The following is a 24,460-nucleotide window of genomic DNA, read 5'->3' on the forward strand; positions in this document are numbered from 1 at the left end:
CCACCCAGGCGCCCCTGCAACATTTTATTTTAATTTATATAAACTATTCCCTTCTATCAATGGATAAAATGGTCTGTTTTCTTTCAATGGACAATCTCTGGATATATTACCCTCTTGAATTTCTAAGTCTCGGGTCTGGTACTCCATCTTTCTTCTGTACCATTAGCCTCTTACTTTATTGAATGATATGGTTTCCACATCAACATTTTCTAGTTGTGTGGCATATAAAATAAAATAGAAACCATTTCTTTGATCCTACATCCCTCTTCAGCTGATGCAATTTTATTTTGCTTACTTTCTCACCCAAACATTCGGAATATTTCCACCCATACTGTATGTGGTTACCTATTTGCTGTTTACTCTCTTTATTTTAATTTTTAAGTGACTTTGTTATGCATATATATTTTCCACTATGGAGATCTTGTGTATCCAATTACCCCCGAAAGAAATGATGCCCTACCAATACCCAAAAATTCCCTTTGAAGTTAATAACCACTCATTTTCCCAAGGCTGACCATCTTACTTTTTAAATTGTTTTTTGTAAAATATAGAAATGGAATCATATGCACCTGTATTCTTTGATTTGGCTTATTTTTTTCAACGTTATGTTTGAGGCGTTGACACTTGAAACACATAAGTTATTTTTAGTGTTCGTACTAGTTCATTGTAAGAGGCACGCCCTTCATTTCTATTCTGTTAGTAAATGGGCATTATTCTTGCTTCCAGTGTTTGACTAATGCAAATAAGGCTGCTGCAGACCTTCTCTTGAGTGTGTTTGGGTGCACAGGTGTATGCCGCAGGAGGTCAGCCTGTCCTGGGTCATAGGGAGGCAAGCCTTCAGGGTTAGTAGATCTTGCCACGTTCACCAAACACTGTATTTTCTGTCTCTTTCATTTTATTCACTCTGGAGGTTTTATAGAGACTTCACATTATGTTATAATAGCATTTCCCTGATGTCTAATTATGCCGAGCACCTTTTTCATGTATTTACGATCAGTTTGGATGTCCTCTTTGTCAAGTACATTTCCAAGTATTTCATTCATTTTTATTGGTTTGTCTTCCTTTTTTACTGGTTTGTTTGAGTTCTTTATATATTATGGATATGAGCTCTTTGTCAATTTTATATATGCAAATACTCCCATTTCACTCTGTGGCTTGCTTTTCATTTTTATGCTTTTTATGATGAACATAATTTTTTTTTATTTTAATAAATATAATTATTTTCCTTTATGGTTACCATTTTTACAACCAAGGCAAAAAAAAAATCTTTATCTTTTTCACTGGTATTAATACATTCTCCTATATTAGCTTCAGAAAGCAATTTTATATGTTATTTAGATACACTATCCATTTCGAATTGATTTTCACGTATGTTATAGGTTCATAATTAAGACACTCTTTTCAACATAAATATACAACTGATCTAGTATAATTAAAAGACCATCTATTTATATTGCTTTTCTGAGGATACAAGTATCCTTAGATACTTTTCTTTTCAAGGTTTTTCTCCCGTATGACTCAGTTTACGTAAGTCCAAATGGATTTTTTGCATCAATTTTATAAATCGGGCATCTCCCTGTAAATTCCAGTGTCTGATTCCCTCTTCTACTTTGATGCTACACTTTTTAAAATACCATATTTTAAAAAATATTTTATTTATTTATTTTTTTATTTATTGGAAAGAAAGAAAGAGCATGGGGGGCGTGGATGGAGAGGGAGAGAGAGGAAAATCTCAAGCAGACTCCAAGCTGAGTGCAGAGTCTGACACTGGGTTTGATCTCATGACCTGAGCTGAAATTAGGGGTTGGACACTTAACCAACTGAGCCATCCTAGGCACCCCTAAAGCATAGTTATTGATATCCTGTAATTTTATTTATAGTCATTTGTCTAATAATGGAATGAATAGATCTTTAATAATATAGGAATGTTATTTTCAAAGCGTTTATTTTTAAAGAATTTTCCTTTGCCTATCTAGCACAAAATCATGTGTTATGTATATATACTGCTCTATATATTTTATATATGTTAACCCATTTAATACCCCAAATTACCCAGTGAGGTAGGCATTGTTACAATCTCCATATTTTGGATGAAGAGACATAGGCCAGAGGCACAGGCATGAAGCAGAACAAGAAGAATAGTCACCTGACTAGCACAGGCAGGTGCTTGGTCAGCAAAGTCTGTATTTGAGTCCAGGAATCTGGCTTTAGCATCGGTGCCTTTACAAACTATGTGATGTTAACCTTCCTCTCAGAGCTGTTTTTATTTTTCTTAGAGTACTCCAGAAAAGAATTGGTGATTGAGGCGAGGTTTTTGCTGTAGAACTTGTAAGAAGACTGATTGCAAGTATTGTTTTATCTGGCCTAGATTTAGATGCAACATGAGAAGAAAAGTAGGATTCCTGGGTGGCTACTGAGCTTGAGGCCTGTCTTCATAAGGGGATGGTGGGTACAGTTATGGAGATGAGAAGCACTAGGAATATATCTGTACAATGGAATGAAGAATGATGTTAAGTCAGGAATGCCTGAAAAACAACTAAATATAAGATTCAAGTAGGAAGTCTGAAGTGTCGATGTGATATTTAAAACCAGGAGACTAAAGGAAATCACCTAGAAAGAGAATGTACATAAAGAAAATAAAAGAACTAAGAATAAAGCTTTAGGGAGTGCCAAATTTAAATTTCTGAGGAAGGAGGTGAAGACAGCTGAGATATTTGGGAGGAAACTAGGTGACTGCAGGTCAGGGAAAAGTAGAGAATGGAGTGCTCCCAGGGAGAATCATCAGCCATTCCAAATGGTGCTGACAAACTGATTAAAATTAGGACAGTCTGACCAATAGATGTTTTTGGCAAATGATATGGCAATAATAACCTATATCAGAAAATTCCAAAGCAAAAATGAGATAAAAGCGGATTAAAAGGAGTAGACCATATGATTTTACTCATAGGTGGAACTTAAGAAACAAAACAAATACACAAAGGGAAAAAGAGAGAGAGAGAGAGAGAGACCAGAAACAGACTCTGAACTCTAGAGAAAACATCAGTGGTCACCAGAGGGAGGTCGGTGGGGGGATGGGGACTAAGGACTGCACTTGCTGTGATGAGCACCAGGTGATGTAGGGAAGTTTTGAATCAGTACATTGTACACCTGAAATTAGTATTACACTGTGTGTTAACTAACCGGAATTTAAATAAAAACAAAACAAAAACTGTGAGAGAAAAAAAAGAGTCGAAAAGAAAATGGGTACTGGGGAACTGGAGGCAGAGACACAGAAAGCTTTTAAAGATGACATGCTCTAGGGGAGCCTGGATGGCTCAGTTGGTTGAGCAGCTGCCTTCGGCTCAGGCCATGATCCCAGGGTCCTGGGATCAAGTCCTGCATCGGGCTCCCTGCTCAGCAGGGAGTCTGCTTCTCCTTCTGCTCCTCCATCTCATGTGTGCTCTCTCTCTCTCTCAAATAAATAAATAAAATCTTTAAAAAAATTTTTAAAAAAGATGACATGCTCCAGGTGGATAAAAAACAAATAGGAGTAATAGAGGAATTGAGGACTTGAGGGATTACTAAACATATATGATGCGGGTTTTATAATGAAAGTAATAATCCAGCACATAAGGAAGGCTTGATTGCTGTAACAAAGTCCACTAATTTGAAATGCCTTTTTTTCATGTTAATATAGATAATTATTTGTATAATGCTATACTTAATATTCATACATACACAATTTAACTCTATTTCTGAGCTTTAAGAAGTTATTTTAATTATGAGTCTTTGATAATACTTGGTTCCATACATTTGCTCTCCTTTAAAAATTTATTTTTTTTTCTTGGGCATTTAGTTTTCCATCTCAATTTTAGAATCATATCTTGAGATAATTTTATTGAAATTTTACATGAATGTGGCTGAATTTGATGTTTTTATAGTATCACCTTTCCCATTCATGAACTCAATATATTTCTCCATTTAATCACACCATCAAAAAGGCCCATACTATTTTATTACACTATATGAACACAATTACAATGCATTAAGACGATGTTCACTGCGTATTGAAGAGTCTATAAATCATGTCACAAGGACAAATGTATGTGTTTAGTCTGGAAGATCTTAAGACATTTGTAATAACGTTCCAAATTTTTGAGAGATTCTTGGTAAAAAAGGGATAAAGTTTTTGTTTTGTTTTTATTTATTAATTGCAGGAGACAGGAAGGGGAAAAAGTTATCGAAAAGCAAATCTTTATCGATCAAAAAGAATCTTTTTATTGACTTGACTGCATCCTGATGTAATGAGTTTTTAATCCCTCCCCCAAACTGGAATTTGGAGAAAATAAAACGCTCTATTCTTGCCTTGGTGAAATTAATCCTTGCTATGTCAGAGGAGATCTCATGTGTGGCTCATGTATCAGCTGCATCTCAAATGGTCACAATATGAGAGTGGAAAAGCAGAAGGTCACACAACCAGACAAGAGTGTGAGCCAAAACAAAGGGTGGAAATATACAAAGTATTCCCGGGACACATGGGATAAACAAACATGGATGAGTGTAAGTTTTGCACACATCATGGCTGTTTGGAGTTAACTCGGGAGGGAAGGATGGTAGCAATTGTGGATGGCCTTCTATTTTAACTCATCGATTTTTGATCTTTTTTTTTTTCGTTAGCCAGAAGCACTGCCTGGTTGGGTTTAGGTAGAATTTTGATGGTTATATTTTTCATTTTTTGTCTTTTTAAAAGAAAAGAAATACTTATACACTTAATGGATGTACTTCATTTTGTTAGACTCCGGACAACTAAAGGTTTATAATGTAAATTAAATTATTTTTTCTGATAAAGTCATAAATATGGTAATTCTGTATCGCTGAAGAAGTCCTATTTTAGTGATCTCGTGTTGTCTTTGTGTTAGAAGGTGGAAGACAGTCAGTGAGGTATCTTCCAGACTGAGAAGACACTTTAATACTGAGAAAGAAAGCCAGTACCTCCAGCCTGTCTACACAGTTTTATTCAGAGTAACTTACTTACAGGGGTAATCGGGCAGGCAGGGAGGTGATTCAGGGCATACACAGCAATTCTGTGCAGTTATTTTCTGCCCAGTTTCTGCCAAGCCCAGACCACAAACCAAAGCTTTTTGTACAGAGAGGGGCATGGTGGTGAGGCCACCGGGTAGTTATCAGAAGTGGTGCCATCTGTGCACCAGAGGGGATCTCAACTAGTTTCTAAAGTGACCAGCGGGGCGCCAGACAGGAGAACAAAATGGCGGTCCAAAGATGGAGTCAGCGTGGCCAGCAGTCCTACACCTTGTCATACGGCCACCCTTGGACCACACAGCCCTCCATTTATCTGAGCCAGCGTAAAATTTGTCTTTTCTTTTTGACTTGTTACTTTTTTTTTTTTTTACCATCTTCTGTGTTTAAGGCACTATAGCAGAAGGTAAAATAAAAAAAAAGATTTCATTGCAATGCTATTTATACCCATCTTATTTGATTAGTTAGTTCAATTTTCAAACATTGAAAATAATTTCAGTATGCATTTTATATCAAATGTAGCTGAATAAAAGCTTAATCATGAGCTGAAACTACCTATCTTGTCCACTACCACTCAACTAACTTTTCTAGTTTTGTCCCTTTATTTCATTCATATTATCTATCTTAATTAAATATCTTCACCTTCTTTACATACTTTCATTATATGATCTTTTTTCAATCACACTCAACACGACCCATACATACAGACCCTCTCACATTTTCTCTAACAAAACAAATCATTTTTCCTTTGAAACATAACAAAATTTTACTTGTCTTCATTGTGGCACAGAGAGGTCAACTGCTTTAGCCATTATTAGCAGGTAGTAAGTTCCAGTTAAGGAAATAACAACCATTATCCAAAGGGAAAGAAGAAAGAAAGAAAAAAGGAAGGAAGGAAGGAAGGAAGAAGGAAGGAAGGAAGGAAGGAAGGAAGGAAGGAAGGAAGGAAGGAAGGAAGAAAGAAAGAAAGAAAGAAAGAAAGAAAGAAAGAAAGAAGAAAGAAAGAAAGAAAAGGAGAGAGAGGGAGGAAGTAAGGAAAGGGGGAAGGAAGGAAGGAAGGAAGGAAGGAAGGAAGGAAGGAAGGAAGGAAGGAAGGAAGGAAGATTGCAGTGTTTGAGTTGGAACTAGGCAGAGGAAATAGTTTATTATAATTTCTCATTCAGCTTTGGGCTTAATTCTGTCAAAGGTGTGTAAAATGCCATTTTAATTTATAAAAGGATAGGGATCTACAGCTTTGTAACCCTACTATCTGCCAAGCACTGTGCAAATTGAAGCCCTCCACATATAATTATTGTCTGTAACCATAATAAAAAAATATTTTTAATGCAGTGCGAATTTTGTTTGTTTTTAATACTCTATATAAGCCAAAACAATTAAAATAATAATGCATTTTCTGTATATACATATTTATGTTGATGATCTCAATATCTTTAGGTAATTTTTAGTACCACTGTTCTAGCTTTTCTTTTCTATTTAAAATAAATGACTTCACCTGCAGATATTTTGTTCCTTGTCTCTGCTTACTACATATAGTATAGATAAATGAAATCCAAAGGCAAAGATAATTTAGGAAAGCCATGTTCATAAATAAGAATATTTAATAAATATAACTGTTTTGAAATACCTGCTACCTTGAATCTCCATACAAGTTAGCATTCTAAGTTCAACTACATTTTATCAATTGGAATGAATTTTTCCTATAAATACTGATCCTAAATAATAAAGTTTAGTAATATGCTAATGAATTTGGGAGAAATATTTTGCTATCATGCTGCAATCTCTATTTGGATCATTTTCAGCAATTTATATTTGTTTTCAACTTGAAATTACACATATTATATTTTAAATGCAGATACATCTCAGCTATTTAGTGTACCTTTCCATAAGCCAGAAAATATTTATCTAAATATGCTTTAAAAACATTTCAAAGTTATTAATAGCAGTTGAGAAAGCCTATAAAATAGTTGTAACTCCAGGAATGTTCTCTCACAAAGAGATTGTTTAACATACCAGAGTGTTGATCAAGTCATTAACAACTTTAATCAAAGCAAGTAGTTTTGTATTGCATGAAAGCATTTGGAAGGCAGCAACATTTTTTTTTAATGTTTAGATCCTTACAATATAAATCATAAGATAGCTGAAAGAAACTCATGTCTTTATGTGAATGTAAAATGAAAGAGCATCAGTTTGCTAACATTAGAAGAATAAACAGACAACCAGTCTTCTTCATTTTTTATTCAGTTAGTGTTTATCGCATACTCTTTGCATTAATACCTAAGAGCATTGGGAGATACAAAAGAAGGCAACCATTTCCATCTTTAAACCTGTCTTAAAAATGTTGTAAATAAGACATAGAGATTATATTTGTACTGGCAAAATTGTGGCTGTCGGTCACAAAATAGCCGTATTACATTTCCTGGGTAAAGCATTATCAGAGCTTTTTCTCTACAAGTAATTCTGTATTTCTAATACCTTGAACTTAGGACCTGAAGCATCTCTGTGGGATACAGATTCAACATTCATAATACCATTTTCCCATGCAGCAGAAGCAATCATTAGTCTTGGTCAGAAGTAGGTCTTATTCTCCATCGTCAGTGAATTTCAGAAATTTGTGGTTTGCATAAGCCTCTGATACTGTGTGACCTTCAGGTCATTGCAGATGACTTCTGAAATGTCATGTGATAGAGTGTTTAAGAACATGGGGTTAGGAACCAGACTGTTTGAGTTTGAATCTTGTCTTTGCCATAGACTAGCTATGTGAGTACAGGTCACCCACCTGAACTGTCCCTCAGTTTCCTACCTGCAAATGAAGATAATAATAGTTTTTAGCTCATGGATTTATAGAGAGGTAAGTGTGTTAATCCATATGTTCCTATTACCAATATTTTAATCTCAATCTATGAATTCAGAAATAAAGTGAATATACATACTGAAAATTTGCAAATTTAGCTAAATAAGAATTTTAAGAAAGCTAAATAAATGAATATACATAATGAAGTTTTGTAAATTTAGCTAAATATGTACATTCATGAAAACATAATCCCCTCTGTAAATAATCTACAGCTACTTGGATTTTTCAGAATATCATAGGTGTCATGGTTCTGTTCATACCCACTAAAAAGTGGACTGTGCAAAAGAGACATTTTATGCACTTAACATCAGCAAGACGGTGACCTAGGAGATTCCAGGCCCTTGTTCTTCCACCGAAACACTGAATAAACAATAATATATGAACCAAAATCCTTTTACGAGAGCTCTAGAAACCAGCCAAGGAGCTGTGGCAGCTGAGCAAATGCTTAATCAAGAAAAGGACACCCTAGGGGTGCCTGGGTGGCACAGTGGTTAAGCGCTCAGGGTGTGATCCCGGCGTTATGGGATCGAGCCCCACATCAGGCTCCTCTGCTATGAGCCTGCTTCTTCCTCTCCCACTCCCCCGGCTTGTGTTCCCTCTCTCGCTGGCTGTCTCTATCTCTATCAAATAAATAAATAAAATCTTTAAAAAAAAAAAAAAGAAAAGAAAAAGACACCCTAAAAATGATAGGAAATTTCACTGCATTTTGCTCACCTATGACTGAACCTTTAGTTCCTTATTTCAGCATCTATGGTCGGGTGGAGGCTACCTAATTCCTAGTTTCTCCCTTGAAAGTGAAGGAAAGGAGTGGACCTTGCTTGCAACATTCTGACATGCTGGGTGCTGTCCAAGGGGCTGACTTCTATTTTGTCTGGGAAAGATACCATAGTTCAGATATCAGGTTGCAGGCCTCTGAAAGCAGCAGAGCTGCAGAAGCCTGCAACACAATGGGAACCTGAGGACAAGAGTTTACAGCAGAGAAAAAATGAAAATCTAAGTCCTTTGAGAAGAAGCAGGGGTGAAACTCTTAGGAAAATTAAAATATTTAAAATTTAACAGCCGTATTTAAGAGGAGGGGAACTGAAATAAAAGCATATCCACAGGCCTCGGAAAGATGCATCCCCAGAAAGTATTTGAGGTTCTCATGTGACTTTATGGTAGACTGATTAGTAAAAGCAAAAAGCCAGTCCACAAAGATTGGGAGATACTGTTATTTTTTCAAATGCCTAAATTTTAACAAAAGATCACAAAGCATACAAAGAAACAGGGAAGTACGACCCATTCAAAAGAACAAAATAAATCCCCTGAAACCAATCCTAAAGAAACACAGGCCTCTGGCTCACTTGAGAAAGAATTTAAAACAACTGTCTCAATATGCTGCATGAGCTAAAGGAAAACATGAAAAGACAACAAACAAAATCTGGAAAATGACTTATAAACAGAATGAATATATTAACAAAGACACAGAAGTTATAAAAAAACAATCCAGAAATTCTGAAGGTGAAAAACATAAACCTGATTTGAAAATTTCACTAGAGGGATTCAACAGCAGACTGACAGAGCCTAAGGGACATATGGAACATCAGAGAATATAGAAGTCCCAGAAAGAGGAAAAAAGAGAGAAGGGGCAGCAATCTTATAACAAGAAATGGGCTAATACTTCCCAAATTTGAAGAGAAAAATGGATATAAAAATCCAAGAAACTTAACTAAATCCAAGAAGGATAAAGAGCCCACACTGAGATACAGTATAATTAAATTGGTGAAAGTCAAAAACAAAGAAAAATCTGGAAGCAGCAAGAGAAAAGTGACTCATCACATATAAAAAAAGTTTTATAAGATTGTTATCAGATATCTCAGCAGAAATTTTACAGGACTGAAGGCATTGGGATGATATATTTAAAGCACTGAAAGAAGCAACTGCCAACCAAGAATGTTTTTTTTAAAGAGCAAAACTGTCCTTCAAGTGAAGGAAAAATTAAGACTTCCTGAAACTGTGCTCATTACCACTAGTCCTGCCCTGAAAGAGATGCTAAAAGACATCATTCCAGATGAATGGAAAAGATGCTCAATGATAGCTCAAAACCATATGGATACATAAAATTCTGGTAAAGATAGATCTGTGACCAAATATAAAACTGTATTGTTGTAATTTTGGTTTTCTATCTCTCCTTTTAATTTTCTTATAAAACAATGTATACAAACATAAAAATAATGATAAATTTACAACAGTGGGTACACGTTATATAAAGATATAATTTGTGACATCAGTAACATAAATTGGGGGCCAAATTATAAATGAGTAGTTTGCATAAGATTGAAATTAAGATTTTAGTAGTTTAAAATAAATTCTTATAACTTTAGAAAGTCAAATGCAATCCCAATAGTCACTACAAAGAAAATATCTATATAAGTATAGACATAAATAAATATATTAAAAATATGGAAATGGAATTAAAATATGTCACTACGGAAAGTTAGCTACATAAAAAGTAAGAGTAAGAAAGGAAGTGAGGACCAAAATTTATAAAACAGAGAAAGCAATGTATAAAATGGCTAAATTATAAATCCTTCCCTATCAGTAATTATTCTAAACATAAATGGATTAAACTCCCCAAACAAAAGATATAGATTGACTGGATTAAAATAAAGAATGAGCAGTATCCACCTATATGTTGTCACAGGTCCATACAACCAAACCATAGATTCAGCACCAAAGTATAATTCGTGATAGAAAAAAATGATAGGTGAGAGCTGGGCAGGCAGGATGGGGTCCATGGGGCTGACAGTTGTCAGGGTGGGGGGGTTAAAAAAGGAAAAAAATGATAGACTGGGTTTTATTAAAATTAAGAACTTCTGCGTTATGAGCTACATTGCTAAGAGAATTACAGGACAAGCCACATTTAGGACAAAATATTCCCAAAACAAACATCTGATAAATGATTTATAACCAAAACATGCAAAGATTTCTTAAAACCAAAATAGGCAAAGAATTCTTAAAAATCAACAATATGAAAGCCAATGACCTAGTTAAAAAGAGTCGAACAGTCTGAAGAGACACCTGATCCGAAAGCTACAGAGAGGTCAAATAAGCACAGGAAAAGATGCTCTCATATGTCATGAGGAAACTGCAAATTAAAACAATGCAAGATCACTATAAAATTATTAGAATGGTTCATATATAACATACTGAAATGATCATATTTTGCCAAAAATGTGGAGAAATAGGAACTCAGATTCATTGTTAATAGAAATGCAAAATGGTACAGCCACATTGGAAGACAGTTTGACCGTATCCGACAAGGCTAAATATATCTTGTGATCTAACAATAGCTCTTTTTTTTTTAATGAATTTACCCAATTCATTCAAAACTTATGTCCACACAAATACTTGCTTGTACAGTTATAGTTGCTTTATTCATAATTACCAAAAAGTAGAAGCAACCAAGAGGCTCTTCAATAGATGAATGGAGAAACAAAATAATGTACATTCATTTAATTGAACACTATTCGGTGATAAAAATCATACTATGAAAAGACATGGAAAAAATCTTAAATACATATTTCTAATTAAAAAAAAAAAGTCTTAACAGCCTGTATCCTGTATGACTCAATATATATAGCCTATTAGAAAAGACACAACTTTAAAGACAATGATAAGATCACTATCCAGGGTAAAGTTATGGAGAGTAAGGAGAACAGTTGATATCAAGTACAGGAACTTCAGTAAAATAGTGAAACCATTCCTTACGATACTGTAATGTTGGCTACATGACAATATGTGTTGTTTAAATATTTACAGAACAAAGGGTAAACCTTAATGTATAAAAAAAGTTTTAATTTTCTTATAGGAGTGCAGGGGATCTGAGAATTAAATATTCACTGTAACAAAATAATCTAGCTGAAGTGAAGTGGATGAAATAACTTCACTGAAGTGGGTGAAGACCAAAGGTTTGGATGTACGTGACTTTGAAGATGAGTGACTGGCAAACTGAAAACCAAAGGAGTTGAACAGAAGCAGTACACCTTGTAGGTAATACTATTTCACACAGGGTTGTAGGTTATCTATTCTGAAACCAGGAACTGAACAATTAAGAACATGGGTGGTGGGTGGTAGGGGCCCCTGTTTCGCACTGATGGAGTGGCAGGTTGTAGACAAGCACAGGGGAACAGAGTGATAATGCAGTAAGGCATTAGAACTGGAGACACTAGTGTGAACTCGTGTTTAACCTAACACAAATGGATATGCATATATAATGATTATAGAGATGTGTATATATGTGCATTACACACACATTTATTTCCCTGCTCTGTATTTTAAAATAACCCAGGAGTTTAACATCACTCTAGTAAGAGAACACCAAGCACTCGGGTTTTTGTTTGTAAAACCCTTCTCCACTAAGTGGATCCAGTTTCCTTAGAGAAACGTCAAGTCCAGGACTGAGTCAACATTATACTAAATGGCACTGGATTATCCATCTAGTGCCAGAAAGCAAGGAAGTGCTCAAAAATGAAACAAAATAAAGCAAAACAATGATGCAGATATGTCCAAGGACAGAGGAGAAAACTAAAAGGGCTCCCAATAACAAAAGCTCAAACAATTTGAAAAACAAAATAGCATCGTTAATAACTTAAATAAACATCCATGACTCCAGATAGAAATAAATTATTGAAATACTAAATAAATGTGGGAGAATAGGCAAATATCCCATGCAGAAGAATTCTAAATAATTTGTGTAGATACTCCCCCGCCAGGAGGTCAAGATAACTCTCCATTCCTTAAGTGTGAGCTTCTCATAGTAATTTTTCCTCTAAAAAACTCTGGAATGAAGGGGTGAAAATGAGTTAGTTTTACAGCAGAGAAGCACAGCAAATACTACTTCAGCCAGGGGATTAAGATTAAAATCAGTAGTGATAAATTATGTTGATAATATGTCTCCTCAGTGACAACCTACATCTGTGCTCTTACTTCCCAAAACCCATAACTTTGGTCTAATTATGAGAAAAGCAGAAAAATCTAAATTGGTGGACTCTCTACAAATACATGAGTCTACTTCACAAAGGTCATGCAAAACAAGGAAAAGTCTGAGAAACGTTCCCCTTTAGGTGATGGCAAAGAAGACATGGTGATTAAATGTAACCTGATGACCGAGCTGGGATTCTGGAAGAGAAAAAGTACATTATGTAAAAAGGAGAGAAATCTGAATAAAGTATGAACTTCAGTTAATAAGAACTTTTTTAAATTGGTTTATTAATTATAAAAAATATGCCATACTAATGAAAGATGTTAAGCACAGAGGAGACCAGGTGTGCGATATATGGGAACTAACTCTCTGTACTATCTTTGCTACTATTCTGTATTTGAAAACTATTCTAAATTAAAAGCTTTATTATAATATTAAAATGCATATTATATATTTTTAAGAAATGGCAATACCTGCCATTTTAATAAAGAAACAAACATCCAACATTGTGGCAGAGAGCTCTCTTCCCCAATGACTGTGTTCCACCTTCTTCTGGGTCTCACCTAGAAGGCATTTCATAGTCTCCTTTATTTGTTTGAGGCCATGTGCTGAAGTTGTGTCTGATAAAACATAAACAGAAGTGATGTGTGCCCCCTCTAGACAGTCATAAAAACCCCATGTGTAATTGTCTTTTTATTGTCCCCGTTTCCTGACTGAATCCATGTAGGCGTGAGTTAGAAAATATATATGTTCCTGAACTATTACTGGAAGCAGAAATCCATCCACTCCTGCTTATATGAATCAGACCATGAAGTGAACAAGAAATATATTTTAATGAACCAAACATGCAATTTGAGCATTTATGATAACATGGTAGTTCCTGGATTATATTAAGTGATAAAGCAGTGATGCGTGCCATGTCTGATCTAAGTCAACTTTTCAAAATTTCATTTCATAAAAATACAGGGATTTCTAAACACTTTGTCATGTTTATTAGGTATAAAATACTTACAAAATATTTTTAAAAGGTAATTTACTAAAATTAAGACAATAGTATTTTGCAAGATTCTGCAGAAAATTGGTAACAGCAAGAATTGTAATTGTAGCCTCTGTTGCACCAAATGAATGACCTTATCATTTGGGAGAAGATACAAATTATTTTGCAAAGATTCTATACTTAAAATCTGTCATACATATATTATTGAATTTAAATAATAAAATGCTTACATTTCAATGATATTTAAAGTAGCTAAACTTATTTAAAATTTATGAGTTTAACTAGCGTGGGTCACCCTAGGATATCATAATTAAGGAAAATCTAACTAAAATTTGTCTAGCTATACATAATATATGATTTATAATAGAGGTATGTAAATGAGATTTCTGAAGAAAAAGAAATAACAAGAAGTATGCCAAAATTTGTAAGCAGAATAATAAGGAAGTTATTATTCTAATAAATAATTCAAAAGAATGAGAATAGAGAATGAACCCTGATGAATAATGAAAGCAAAATAATGATTCCTTCCGATGTGCTCAAGATAAGAGATTCATGTTTTTAAAACTCTGACATAAAGAGTAGAACTTGGAAGAATTGGTGCAACCATGAAGAAACATAGGTAACATAGACAAGTTTATTAAATGAATTGTGTCTAAAATGATAATCAATTTCCGTAACTAGGTGAAATCCTGTGTTGTAGAATGTATGTTATCTGAGAAATGTATTGCTCTCCCCCTTCCATCCTTTCTGACTTCCCACCTGTCCCTTTCTTCTGTAGTTTCTCTATTTATCCATTAGTGCAATGTTACTTTGGAAGCTAATATTTGAAAAAAAAAAAAAAAAGCAAAAACACATTGTATAGGGTGTTATAGGAATAGAAAGGGAATAGTTCAAAGATAAAATTCTCGGTAAATAAAAATATAAATTATTGTAACACAAGGTAAATAATTTTACAGAATTTACAAGAAGATGTGATACCTACTTATGAGATCAGGGAAAGTTCTTCTGGGATTTGAAATAGATCTTTTAAGAAATTCTAGCACACGAAATTGGTTGTAAGGCTTTGGAGAAAGGTGGTTGTTTATTTCTGCTAACGAGTGCTGTGTTCACTTACCTGAAGAAATTTAGATATGGAGAAGCTAGCAGCATCTAATGTCCCCTCCACAGAATAATTCTGTTAAAATGTGTTAATGACAATTTTTTCCCCTGGATAATGGTCAAACTTTGGCTTACGAGGCACTGGTTAATTTTCAACAACCCCTCGTGTATCAACTCTGTCTAGTGCTCTCATGCTGTGGCATTAACTAGCTGTAGGAAACAGTGGTACATTTATTTCCCAGTCTAGAAAATGCTTCACCTCTTCAATCTCACCCATCTGTATAATGTCTACAAATCCCATTCCAAATTCCTTAGCTGCGAGGGCATTTACTTCAGAAAATATTCTCCAAGCAGCTAATTCCCATTCATCCTGACTTCCCCATCAGATAATCCCTCCCATATTCTGGTTGGACTGCTGGCTTACTCTTCTGTGTCCTTCACTCTAACAAGCTCCTTGAAGTCAGGCTGTGCTTGCTCAGAGCATTAGTCACCCAGTGTTGAGCACAGTAGCTGTACACATTCTTTTATGCCCTGGCTGGCTGGAGTTTGGGTGCTTTCTCTTGGAGATGAGACTTTCAGTATCCATAACTCAGTCTCCTCCAGATGACTGGAATGTAAGGAAGCCAGAGTATGGAACAGTGCCTCACTGTCAGGTAGAATTTCAGGACATTTTACAATCTTGCTCTCCTCTTAGGTTTCTAGTGGAGGCAGCCTGTAACATCTCACAGTTACTCAACCCTACTTCTAAGAGAAGCTTTGATAAAAATCATTGACCTCTTCCACACCATTCTTTTGTATCTCCAAGAACTTCTCATATAAAATATCTTGGAGAGAGGAGAGAGAAACAATGCAAATTTAATCTGGTGGAGTAATCCCTATGGTTAAGCCCTTTGCTGTATATTCCTCTCTTTATCATACTTCATAGACACCAGTACTCCACAAATTTATAAGCCAATCAGTGGACTTGATATTACATGGAAACCTGTTTCTAAGAGGGTTAAGGCCATAATCTCAAATTCTCATGAGCACCTTTATCGACTGCTCGCTGTGATGAAATTCATCAAATAGTGGAAGGAGATTGTCATTGCACGTGACGAAAGAAGAAAGATTCTTGAAGCAGGCATATGTTAATAATTTTAATTTCCATGTCCTGATTCTAGCAAAAGAAAAGTTATTATTTTTTCATATTATTATAGATAAGGCAATGGCTATCTTATTAAACTTTCTAAATGTTTCAAACTTTCTACTGCTCCTCCTTTAACCTCACCCTTAAAGGGATCTTTAATCTGAAGAAGATAAATATCATAAAGTAGGAATTACTTGTTTCCTGTCACCAGATTTTTACCTTAGCTGAACACGTACGAATTTTCTCTTCATGCCCCAACAAAGTTGAGTCTCTTCAACCATGTTTTTGTGTAAGTATAGTCCTGATCTTTTTTTTCTCCCAAAACTTATATCCCCCTCCTGTTTTGCATTTCTCCTTCTTGCTCCTTTCAATCAACAAATATTATAGTCTAACCTTGTGAAAGAAAGAAAGAAAGAAAGAAAGAAAGAAAGAAAGAAAGAAAGAAAGAAAGAAAGAAAGAAAGATTGATTTTATTCAGGAAAATAAGCTGGGAGAACAGTTCTCCAAAAAAATGTTGAAATCTATTCAAGAGTATGCTTAAGATTTAAAATAAATATCCGAAAGACATGGTGGTGACATTATTGAATTTGGTACAAACATTTTAGATTTCTAAAATGCCCTCATAAAGCAGAGAACTAGGAGGACCAGAAAAAAATAATAAAAAAACAAAACAAACAACCCCCCCCCCAAAACAGACAATCTCTTTAACAAACCTAGGACAAAGAAGGATCTTTATAGATGTTCAAATAGGAATGTGTGGTGCCAAACTATAGACATCTAGGACTAAGCCTTTCTAGCATGTAATTCTAGTTATTATGAATCTAGTCTAAGCCCTTCTTGCACGTCAGGAACTATTTTTTGAAAGTTATGTAATTTTTCATTGAAGATGACATAGCCCAGAAAGCTAGTATATATTGTGGTATCTTTCTTTCTTTCTTTCTGTACTTTCTTCTGTATTCTCCTCCTGTGGAGTACATATGTCCTACCAAGACTCCAATTTACTAGGCATTTTTTCTTCACCCTTTTTGAGAAGCATAATATCATTGATATGGTTGGCCAGTGTGATATTCTCTACTTTGTTTAGACAATCTGTGTCTCTTTAATAATATGATACAAAAGAAGAAACTTAGCATAGTACTTAACCAAAACTGTAAATGTATATTCATCTGTTGACTATAAAAATAAACTATTTTCCCCTGAATTTCTACTAGCACTAGAAAAGAAAATTTTAGTGAGGTCAACGACCACGCACCACACACCTGAGGTTTTGTTCATGTGATCTAGCACGGTTACCAGATCTGACACAGACTTGACAATTGGGCTACTGTTTGGCTGGATTTATGGTGACCTGCAGTAATCCTCCAGACACATGTGGATTTAAGGTCCAAACTATGAATCAAGTGGACATATGATGGGAACATCACTCTTGTGTTCCTGAGGTTGGCACTAACATCTGCCCTGATATCCTGGCTGCAGGGAGATGATGGTGTCAGAGGCTTCTATCTGTCCTTTGCTACAAAGATGGACTAAGGGATCAATGTGAGGGTTCTGTCAATGAATTCCCTAATTCCAGAGACTGAATTTAAAACTCTCTCTTATGCATCATCTGGAATATGCCTTAATTCCTACCACTCACCTTTTCATAATATAGAATATGTTTATTGTTTCCTCTTCCCTTCTAGACCGTATGAGGTAGATGACAGGAACTCATGCAGCTCTTTATTGCATTCTTGGCACATAAATAATACCTGGTACTGAGGTAATTTTCAAGAAATATTTGTTAAGGGTTTGGATAACATGTGTTTCCCTTCTTTATGTTTTATGACACACTAGTGCTATTGGAATACTCAGCATCTTGGCATTTTCATTCATACCATCTTTCCTATTTAAAAACAGGGTATGGTATATGTCAAAAGACAATATACGTGAGATATACTAACTCTACATGTCTCAAATCCCTTGGAAAAGTTTCAGAAATTATAAGGGTTGAAAAGTTGTGTGCAGTCCTGAAAAACTAAGAATGATGTCTTTCAAAGACAGAAAACTTTCTGGAACTACAGTGCAGAATGGAATGGATTTAATGAGGTGTACGAGGATGACTTGCAATTTATTTTTTCGTCTGTGAAAAATCTGTGTAGTAACTGGAGGAAACTCTAGTAAAACCCTTTTAATTAAAAGGGGCGAGGTGAGACTGTGGGACCAGCAGCACCACCAACAGGCCCCCAAGATGAGACTGCTTCCTGACACAGGCTCCTGTAGGCAGAAAGCAAGCAGGTGGGATTCCTCCTAGATCTGGTGACCGCAAGTAGAAAGTCAGATGGTAGCAAGATGCAAAACACCGATGCCATTAAAGACACTTCTAGAACTCGCAAGATCAGGAAGGAAGTAGGCAAGGAGATACTTTCTTCTAAATCAACATAAAAGGCATATTGAAAGCCCCTGTGGAGGAACTTCCTTCTGAATTACAGAACACAGACTCCTTATAGACTGATATCTTACAGCTCAGAAGAAAAGAACCCCCTGGAAAATCAGAGTGACTACTCCTCTGGTTTATGCTTCCTGAACTGGATGACAAGGAAAATAAATTAATGCCTGTCTCATTAGCATAACACCATCTGTAGGATATCACGTTAATGAAACCAGAGCCTTCAGTCTGAAGGAGAAAAAGCAATTTGACAATAGAAAAGATTGCAATGAAGAGAGGCCACAATTTTCTTTGTTTGCATTTTTTTCTTTAGGCTGGACTGTTTTTATCAACTGATCATTTTCCTCTCTGATTTCTAATAATTTTTCAATGATTTCATGTATGTCCTTCTCTACCCTGTCTTCCCGTGTCCTGCATTGCAGTGATCCTTCTGCTTTTTATGGGACATTGAACCCATGGCATCACACTGATTGCAGTCTGCCTGGCAATGTGATTAAGTTTTCTGTGACAGAATGACATCAAAAACTCAATGAGGGTGAAGACAAGATTTTCTGGACTCTTATGCCAGAGCCCACTACGCTCTGTACCTCTGTAGTCCGTAGGTCTCCAACAAATATTTTTTTTGAGGTTTCTCTAGTTAGAATGATTAGAAGCAGATGTTATTACTATAGGACTTTCAAAGTGCCAAGAATGTCAACAGTGATAATTCACTGGGAAAGGAATTAGAAGTGTCTTCTATTACATGTTCAAAGGAAACTTTGGTAAATCCCGCATCACACATGTTGTTACCTCAGATGTTGCTGTTCGTGACTAATGTATGAAACATTACACAGGGTCTCATCTATTCGTATAGTCATTCACTTTGGGCAGACAGCTGGTAAATACCACAAGGGACAGTAATTCAGGACATATAAATATCTGTTGGTTGGTTATATATCTCTATTAAAAGAGTGACATTCCTAAGACAAGTAACAGAGGAAAAAAACAAGCTTGGTCACATCGTCTTATCTATTATATAAGTTCAACAAAATCTGGGGTCCATTTGGCCTCTTCAAGTCTTCATCACCTTCTCAGCACACTTTCCCCTGACATTCTTCAAGTTCCAATGCCCAGCCCAGCACAGCCATCCAAGTAATCAGCCCTTTCCATGATTCCTTTTCTCCGTGGATAGCAGTTGTCATCAGCTGCCATGTTCAATGAGGGTGGGTGTTTCCATGTTCCTTGTTTATTTTTCTCTCTCCAGAGTCTGTGGCAGTGTTCAACTCACAGCTGTCTCTCTATCTTTTTGTCTCTTTCTCTCTCTCTGTCTCAATAGGTAGATAAATAGATACATACACACATACGTATTTGTTAAATACGTAAATGAAGAGTTGAGTGAGATGAAGTTAAGAACCAACCAAGGTCACGCAACTAATAAGTGACTTCCCACTTGGAACACTTTCCCTCGTGAGTGATGAAGCTTCATGTTGTTTCAGGTAACCAACTTTGTTTGCATTAAGAATTCAGGTCAGTAAAGGGATAGTAGCTGCTTAAATATTTAGGGTGCCTACAGCCAATGAAAGAGAAAAAGAAATGACAGGAACTGTAGGCTGAGTGGCATATATGATTGATGGGATTCTCACATCTAATCTCAGGACCAGCAGATATAAAATGTAGTTTATTCATAGTACTCTTCAGGCCCTGGTCTTGTAATTTTTCATAAATAGCAATTGAATAACTGACTTTTCCTTATTTTCTAGAGACTGGTTCTTGCAGCAGCAAGGAGGATGGTTGAGAACCAGTGAATATAAGAAAATCAGATTTGATTTATTAGGAAGGAGATTAATTTTAAACTTAATTTTTTTAAAGATTTATGATGTACCTCACATTTAATGCAAGTTTTGTGAATCTGAGCCTATTAATTTCTGTGAAGATTATAGAACCAGTGACAAATGACCTCACATAATTATATCTACATGGCTGAAGTAGTTTTCTTATGTTACCCTAAATACCAAATTTTAATTGGATAAAGAAGATTTTTCATACTTACAGTATAAATGTTCTAGTCTTTTTTTCCTTTCAAATTAGGGATTAGTGTTACACTGGGTATTATATGGACTTAGTGAATAGATGGCATTTAATTTTTAAAGGGATTTCACTGCAAGCAACATCTAATTAAGACAAAGAATAGTTTACTGCTTATAGGGCTGGAAACTCCTATTTTCCGTAATCCATAAACAAATTTCAAGTAGTTTATGAAAATAGACTTTGTGCTCCATAATACAGGTACAAGTTTAAGATCAATTGGAGCTTCTGTTTATTCTCCATATTACTATAAGAGATTAGGCATTTTTGTGTTTTAGTTCAATAGACGTTTGACTACTATTGAAACATGCTAAGTTTGTGATATATTTTCAAAAGTTGATTGCTTCATGCTTCTAGGTTTTAGATACAAGCTAAAAAGCAATTCAGTCCTTCATTTTAAATATATCTCTTACCAAATGGCCATTCTGTGAAATTAGCAAGCTTTCACAGACTTCTAAAAAGTGACCATTTCTTCCTCTTTTTTTAAAGATTTATTTGAGAGAGAAAGAGAAAGAGAGAGAGCGTGTGAGCAGGGGGAGGGGTAGCAGGAGGGGAAGAGAGAATCTCCAGCAGTCTCCCCGACTAAGCATGGAGCCAGACTCAGGGCTTGATCCCACAACCCCGAGATCAGGACCTGAGCCAAAATCAAGTCTATGCTTAACATACTGAGCCACCCAGGTGCCCAAAAGTGGCTGTTTCTTCTAAAAATATTTCCAGAACACATTTTATAACTTAGAAAAATTATCTTAAGAACCAGAGATAAATAAACCAGAGGTAAATAAAATGGGCAAGGATTAATTAGGGAAGGCCAAATATGGTATTCTTTTATAGGATTTAATTTAAACAACCAAACAGCCTCTAAAACACTAAAGAAAATATTTTCTTTTTTGTTATACAGTTCCAGATAATGGGAGGTAATTTTAAGAGTAATAACAATAAAGATGATGATTACAATGGCAATAATTCCTAGTATTGTGAGAGCCTTCCAAAATTACTGCATGAGAATTTGCCTTACCTGCCTTCTCCAAAGACTGGCCACTGTTAAGCATGGTTGCCTTTAGGCAGTAGGCTTATAATGGATTCTTCTTATTATTCTGTTTTACAAGATTTTATATGTTATCCAATCTGCTTAGAGGTTGTTTTTAAGAATTTTATTTATTTAAAAGAGAGCACACGTGTGCACGCACACACCCCCGAGGAAGGGGAAGGGCAGAAGGAGAAGCAGACTCCCTGCTGAGTAGGGAGCCTGAGGCAGGGCTCAAATGATTGATCCCAGGACCTTGGGATTATGACCAGAGCTAAAGGCAGAGGCTTAACTGACTGAGCCATATAGGTGCCCCAGTTTTGTTTTTATACTAAGAATATTAAAATTTTTTTAAAAACCTTTTAAGATGGAACAGTGATCACGGAGACTGTGAGTCATTCAGAAGACTTGTGTCCTTTGTTGACTCTCATCCCAATATGATTCTAAGAGACTCTCCGGCCTCTGCTCTGCCTGTAGGATATGAGGGGAAATTTGGGTATACGTGTCTTCTAAACAACCCTTTGATTTAGAAGAGTTCTCTGGCACTGCTCTAAAAGGCCCTCAAGTACTCGCTAGCAATTCAAGCAAAATATTAAGATAGTTTAAATATTAAAAATAAATAGAAAATCAGACTATTAGGCCTTCCATAATACTTAGTGAATTTGAACTAGAAAGATTATTGAGAATTCAATCTCTCTTTAAACAAGCAAAAAATACAGAATAAAAAAATATTGATGAGGGAAGAACTCAGTTTATCACTTTATAAAAGTAAACAAGTTTAATTCCAGATTCATCAAAGACTTAAAGATTTAAACAAAAACAACAACAACAAACAAAACAAAGCAAACACACACGTACACACAAAACTTGGTGGTTGTGAAGGAAAGATGAATTTGTGGCCCATTTCTTAGGGAGAGTATGGCAAGCTCCACCCTCAATGAAACGTCTTGCAAATATTTGCTGATGGAATTTACTGGTTATGAGATCAGTGAGAGTTTTTCAAGGGATTTCCATGTAAAGATTACTTTGGTAGGATTGCTAGAACTTTCTGTATACTTTTGTGACGGAAAAAATTTTTCTAAGTTTGAAACCAAAGACAAAAAACAGACAGAACTAGGTCAGTTGCTTTTACTACACAAACATTTTAAACTTCTAAATGTTAAATCACACAGAAATGCACACATAGTTAAAACAAGAACAAAAAGAAAAACAACTAAAAAATATTCTTTCATATTTTGTGATAAATACCATACTAGAAAGAAGTAAGACCTTTTAACGTATTTGCCAATAAATAGCCTAGGATAAAATAAATAATGTTTATGTTATATTTTAAAAACTTCAAATTTACTACAATCAAAACTATGTAAATGTAAATGTCTTTATTTTTTAATCTATAAATTACTTATTTTCAAATGAGTTGCAGATATATTCTAAATTACTAAGAAGGTTTAAAACAGTTCTAGAAATACTGTTATCACTTTGTTTATCTGTATTTTCCTCATTCACTACAATGTATATTTATTTCCCTTTATAATCAGAGACACTTATTTAGACAAATAATTCAATTTACAGCTTGCAAGCATTTTAAAGTACTTATTAAATGCTGTATTTTGTTTCCTCAATGCTTTATCATGTATGGTATGCCCATGGAGTGAAATTGATAAACATAAACATTCAAGAAGGTTTTAAATGCCTCTGTAGGAAAAGAGGAAAAGCACTTTGATCTATGACAAACTGCTTTGCCATTTATTCTAATTTATATCCGTCCTCAAACATTTTGCTAATAAAAGGTGATTCTAGGCGCTATGCTATCTGAATCGAATGAGATGGAAATATCATATGGGCCAACTAGTATACAGCTTTTTCAATCCCACACCCTCTGAATTAGTCATGCAATTTCTATACCTGTTATCTACATTTGCTTGGAAATTTCAAAAGAATAGGTCATGCTGACTTTGTTATTCTATACTTGAATTAGGACATTATGAGTTGAATAGTAAAGTAGTAGAAACCACATATCACATGTTAAATAGCTGCAACTAGTTTATGTAACTGCTAAGGAGATAAAATAAACATAAAACATAAATTAGAAAATAAACGTTAATTTGATTGTAATATTTTGTACCAAATTATCATCGATTCTACTCGGTTCTTATTGTCTAAATTACTTGAGATGTATGCAAACCGCAGAATGTATTTTCACATCAATAGTTGTAAAATTACTAATTCAAGGTGGGCATTTTACCATTCTAGGTATTGGTAATATTTCTCTAAAATTTAGGGTAGGTAATAGAGCGAGAATGCAGGAAACTTGTATTGCTGCACAGCAAATCTCCACAAATGTAGCTGCTTAAAACAATGCAACATCCATTTATTGCCCCACAGTTTCCAAGGGTCAGGTTGCAGGCATGGGTGAAACGGGTCCTCTGCTAGTTTCCATGGCGGTTAAAATCCAGGCATCGGCTAGAACTGCAATCTCATCTGACACTCACAGCCCTCTTCCAAACTTATTTAGGTTGTTGGCATTATTCAGTTTCTTGCAGTTATAAATTGAGATTTCTGTTTTCTTCCTGGTTTTTCGCTGGTGATCACTCTCATTTCCTAGAAACTTCCTCAAATCCTAGCCAGGTGGATTGGTTACAGTATGGTAAGTTCCTTCCTAAAAGTCAACAGGAGAATATCCCTGCATCTACTACAATGGCCTTTTGTAATATCATCTAAGGAAAGGAGTTCCTGTCCCATTACGTTTACCGTTCCTGTCTGCACTCAAGGGAAAGGGATTATACACTGTTAGTGGCTGATGGCCTTGGAGTCATCTTAGAATAGTTGCCATGAGGACAGAGCTTTCTGTGGCGTAAGAGATTATACAGTTCCCAAGGTCAGGACAAGGAAAGTC

This window comes from Ursus maritimus, unplaced genomic scaffold, assembly GCF_017311325.1.
Source record: "Ursus maritimus isolate PB19 unplaced genomic scaffold, ASM1731132v1 scaffold_3, whole genome shotgun sequence".
In the NCBI taxonomy this organism is placed as follows: domain Eukaryota; kingdom Metazoa; phylum Chordata; class Mammalia; order Carnivora; family Ursidae; genus Ursus; species Ursus maritimus.